The sequence below is a fragment of the Mastomys coucha genome, unplaced genomic scaffold (assembly GCF_008632895.1).
Source record: "Mastomys coucha isolate ucsf_1 unplaced genomic scaffold, UCSF_Mcou_1 pScaffold23, whole genome shotgun sequence".
In the NCBI taxonomy this organism is placed as follows: domain Eukaryota; kingdom Metazoa; phylum Chordata; class Mammalia; order Rodentia; family Muridae; genus Mastomys; species Mastomys coucha.
In genome coordinates this window covers 17,705,993-17,711,516 of record NW_022196906.1, presented here as the reverse complement: position 1 = coordinate 17,711,516, position 5,524 = coordinate 17,705,993, and positions in this window count along the sequence as shown.

Genomic DNA, 5,524 nt, shown 5'->3' with positions numbered 1-5,524 from the left:
ATGTCTTTCTCAGTGGTTTTCTTATTAGCATATAAGGTAGCTGTTGGGTTTTATATGTTAATTTGTACCCTGAAAATTTGCCGAAGGTGTCTGTCATCTAAGAATTTGTGGGTGGAGTCTTAAGGGTCTCCTATGTATAGAATCTCATTCTCTGCAAATATGGATACTTTGCTTCTGTCTTTTCTGTTAATATCTTTACTATTTCTTACTGTTGTTGAGTAAGCGTGGAAAAATGGATACCCTTGTCCTATTCCTGACTCTGGTACAAATGTTCTAAGTTTTTTCCATGTAATATAATGACAGTTGTATGATTATTATCATATGTAGAGCTTATCATGTTGAAATATGTTCCTTCCATTCCTTGTTTCTTCAGGGTATTTTTATAAAGAAAGAGAAGTTGGATTTTGTAAAAAAAAAAAATTTCAATACATCTATTGAAATGATCATGAGATTTCTGTCTATTGATGTGATCTATTATATTTATTAATTTGCATATATTGAACCATCCCCACATCTTCAGAATGAAGTTAACTTAGTCATTGTGAATGACCTTTTTGATGTGTTCATTACTTTGTTTTGTAAGTATTTTTCTTCCATTAATTAATTTACTTATTTGCTTTACATCTCAATACTTTCCCCTCCTTCCAGGCCCCATCTCACAAGGCCTCTTCCCCCCATGCCTGCTCCCTTCACCACTGAGATGGGGGAAGGCCCCACCTGGGTCCCAACCCATCCTGGCACCTCAAATCACTGCAGGACCAAGTACATCCTCTCCCACTATGGCCAAAAAAGGCAGCCCAGATAGGGGAACAGGATCCACAGACAGGCAACTGAGAAAGGGTAAGTCCTCCTCCCCCAACTCTAACTGGGGAAAAAGCCTGAAGACTAAGCTGCACATCTGCTAAGTATGTACAGAGAGCCTAGGTTCAGCCCTTGTATGCCCTCTGGTTCATGGTTCAGTATCTGGACCCAAGGATCCAGATTAATCTTGTAGAGTTCATATTCCCTAGGGGTTCCTCCATCCTTCCCCCTAACTCTAACATGAGCAATCCTGAGATCTGTCTAGTGTTTGGCTGTGGGTCTCTACAACTATTTCAGTCAGCTGCTGTGTGGAGCCTCTCAGAGGACAGTCAAGGCTCCTGTCTGCAGGTATAACAGACTATCATTAATAGTGTCAGGGATTGGTTCTTGCCTATGGGATGGATCGCAAGTTCAGCCAGTCACTGGTTGGCCATTCCCTCAGTTACTGTTCCATCTTTGCTCCTGTGCTTCTTGTAGACAGGACAAATTTTGGTTTTGAGGTTTTGTGGGTGGGTTGGTGTTCTTATCCCTCTACCAGGAACATTGCCTGGGTACAGGAGATGGTCATGTCAGGCTCCATATCTCCCATTGTTAGGAGTCTCAGCTATAGTCACCCTCATAGACTCCTTGGAGCCTCCCATATCCCAGGCTTCTGGCATGCCCCGGGATTGCCCTCATTCATTCTCCTGGCCCTCCTTCTCAGAGTCTCCCTCTTGATCCGCAGTCACCCCACTCCTATCCCCATCCCTTCTCTTACCAAGTTACCTCCCTTTATCCCCCTCCAATGGCTATTTTATTTTCCCCTCTGAGTAAGATTCAAGCATGCTCCCTTAATCACTTCCTTTTATTTAGCTTTTTTGAGTCTGTGGATTATAAGAGTTTGTACTTTATGGCTAATATCCACTTACAAGTGAGTACATAACATATATGTCATTTTGGGTCTGGGTTACCTCACTCAGGTAGATACTTTCTAGTTCCATCCATTTGCCAGCAAATTTCATAATATTATTGTTTTTAATAGCTGAGTAGCATCCATTGTGTAAATGAGCTACATTTTCTTCATCCATTCTTCAATTGAAGGACATCTGGGTTGTTTTCTGTTTCTAGCTATTATGAATAAAGCTACTACATACATAGTTGAGCACGTGTACTTGTGGGTTGGTAAAGCATCTTTTGGGTATGTGCCTAGGAGTGGTATAGCTGCATCTTGAGGTAGAACTATTCCCAGTCTTCTGAGAAATGGCCAAATTGATTTCCAGATTGGTTGTACAAGTCTGCACTTCCCACAGCAATGGAGGAGTGTTCCCTTTGCTCCACATTCTTGCCAGTGTGCTATCACTTGAGTTTTTGATCTTTGCCATTCTGATGGGTATAAAGTAGAACCTCAGTGTTGTTTTAATTTGTATTTCTCTAATGACTAAGGACATTGAACATTTCTTTAAGTGCTTCCTGGTCACTAGAGGGTCCTCAGTTGATAATTCTCTGTTTAGCTTTGTACCCCATTTTTATTGGGATATTTGATATGTTGCTTTCTAGTTTCTTTAGTTCTTTATAAATGTTGAATATTAGCCATCTGTCATATGTAGGGTTGGGAAAAAATTGTACCAATCTGTAGGCTGCCATTTTGTTGTATTGACAGTGACCTTTGCCTTATAGAAGCTTTGCAGTTTGATGAAGTCCCATTATTAATTGTGGTTTTTAGTGTCTGAGCTATCAGTGTTCTGTTGATGAAGTTGGCTCCTGTACCAATACATTCAATACTCTTCCACACTTTCTCTTCTATTAGATTTAATGTATCCAGTTTTATGCTGAGTTCTTTGATCTCCTTGGACTTGAGTTTTATGCAGAATAATAATATAGATCTATTAGCATTCTTCTACATGCAAACATCCAGTTAGACCAGCACCATTTGTTGAAGATGATTTTTTTTTTCATTTTATGGTTTTTGCTTCTTTGTCAAAAATCAAGCTTCTGTAAGTGTGTGGGTTTATTTCAGGGTCTTCAATTCAATTCCATTGATCAATCTGTCTGTTTCTATACCACTACCATGCAGTTTTTAATACTATTGTTCTGTAGTACAGGTTGAGATCAGGGATTGTGATGCCTCAAGAAAGTTCTTTTATTGTTCAGGATCATTTTAGCTATCTTGGGTTTTTGTTTTATTTTTCTGTATGAAGTTGAGAATTGTTCTCTCAAGATCTGTAAACAGTTGTTAGAATGTTGATGGGAATTGCAGTGAATCTGTAAATTGCTTTTGTTAAAATGGCCATTTTTACTATGTTAATGCTACCAATCCCTGAGCATAGTAGATTCTTCTGTCTTCTGATAGCTTATTCAATGTCCTTCTTCAGAGACTTGAAGTTCTTGTCACACAGATATTTCACTTTCTTGGTTAGAGTTACACAAAGATATTTTATATTATTTGTGGCTATTGTGAACAGTGTTATTTTCTTGATTTCATGTTCAGCTTGTTTATTGTTTATATAAGGTTACTTTTTAAAATTAATTTTGTATCCCACCACTTTACTGAAGGTGTTTGTCAGCTGTAGGAGTTCTCTGGTAGAGTTTTTGGGGTCACTTACATATACTATCATACCTCCTGTGAATAGTAATATTTTTAATTCTTTTCCAATTTGTATCCACTTGTTCTCCTTTAGCTGTCTTATTGTTCTCACTAGAACTTCAAGTATTATATTAAAGATATATGGAGAGAGTGGACAGCCTTCTTTTGTCCATGATTTTAGTAGAACTGCTTTAACTTTCTCTCCATTTAATTTGATGTTGGCTATTTGCTTGGTGTACATTGTCTGTATCGTGTTTAGGTATACATCTTGTATCCCTGATCTCTCCAAGACTTTTAACATGAAGGGGTGTTGGATTATGTCAAAGGCTTTTTCAACATCTAATGAGATATTCTTTCCTTTCAGTTTGTTTACATGGTAGATGATGCTGATGGATTTTCATTTATTGAACTACCTCTGCATCACTGGGATGAAATCTATTTGATCATTGTAGATGATGTTTTTGATATGTCTTTGTATATGATTTGTGAGTATATTATTGAATACTTTTGCATCAGTGTTTACAAAGGAAATTGGTTTGAAATTCTCTTTCTTGATTCCTTGTGTGTTTTAGTTATCAACATGACTACAGCCTCATAGAATGAGTTTAGCAATTCTCCTTATGTTTCTATTTTGTAGAGTACTTTAAGGAATATTGGTATTAGCTCTTCTTTGAAACTGTAGTAGAATTTTGTGCTAAAATCATCTGGCCTTTTCTGGTTGAGAGACTTTTAAGACTGAATATATTTCCTTAGGGGTTATAAGACTGTTTAGATTGCTTACGTGATCTTGATTTAACTTCAGTAATTGGAATCTATCAAGAAAACTGTTTCACTTAGATTTTCTAATTTTGTGGAGTCCAAGCTTTTGAAATAAGACCCAATGATTCTTTGGATTTCTTCAGTGTCTGTTCCCCTTTGCATTTCTGATGTTGTTAATTTGGGTACTGTCTTTGTATCTTTTATTTAGTTTGGCTAAGGGTTTGACTATCTTGTTGATTTTCTCAAAAAACCAGCTCTTGGTTTCATTGATTTTTTGAATTGTTCTCCTTGTTTCTAATTTATTGATTTTAATTCTAAGTTTGATTATTTCTTGTTGTTTATTCCTCTTGGGTATGTTTGGGATTTTTTTTCTAGAGCTTTCAGACATGCTTTTAAATTGGCATGTGAAATCTCTCCAATTTCTTTATGGAGACCGTTAGTGCTATGAACTTTTCTCTCAGTACTGCTTTCATCGTGTACCATAAGTTTGGGTATGTTGTACCTCAATATCATTGAATTCTAGAAAGTCTTTAATTTCTTTCTTTACTTCTTCTTTGATCTAGTAGTCACTGAGTAGAGAGTTGTTCAGTTTCCATGAGTTTGTAGGCTTTCTGTTACTTCTGTTATTATTGAAGTCCAACTTTAATCCATGGTGATCTGATAAAGTGCAAGGGGTTATTTCAATCCTCTTGCATTTATTGATGCTTGTTTTGTGACCAAGTATATGGTCAATTTTACAGAGAGTTCTGTAAGGTGCTGAGAAGAAGGTATATTATTTTGAGTTTGGATGAAATGTTCTACAAATATTTGTTAAGGCCACTTGATTCATAATATCTCTTAGTTTCTCTGCTTAATTTCTGTCTTGGTGATGTTGAGAGTAGGGTGTTAAAGTATTCCACTGTGTGAGGAATGATGGGTGATTTAAGCTTTGGTAATGCTTCTATTATGAGTGTGGGTGCCCTTGCATTTGAGGCATAGGTGTTTAGAAGTGAGATGTCATCTTGGTGGATTTTTACTTTAATGAGTATGAAGTATCCTTACCCATCATTTTTTATGAATTTTGGTTGAAAACCCATTTTATTAGGTATTAGAATAACTACTCCAGCTTGCTTCTTAAGTCTGTTTGATTAGGAAATCTTTTTCCAGACCTTTGCTCTGAATAATGTCTATCTTTGTTGTTCAGGTATGTTCTTTTGTATGCAGAAGAAGGATGGGTCCTATTTTCACATCCATTATGTTAGTCTGTGTCTTTTAAATGTGTGGTTGAATCTGTTGGTATTGAGAGATACTAATGGCCAATGATTGTTAACTCCTTTAATTTTGATGTTTTTTATTATAGTCTCTCTCTTTCTCTCTTCTCTCCTCTCTCTCTCTCTCTCTCTCTCTCTCTCTCTCTCTCTC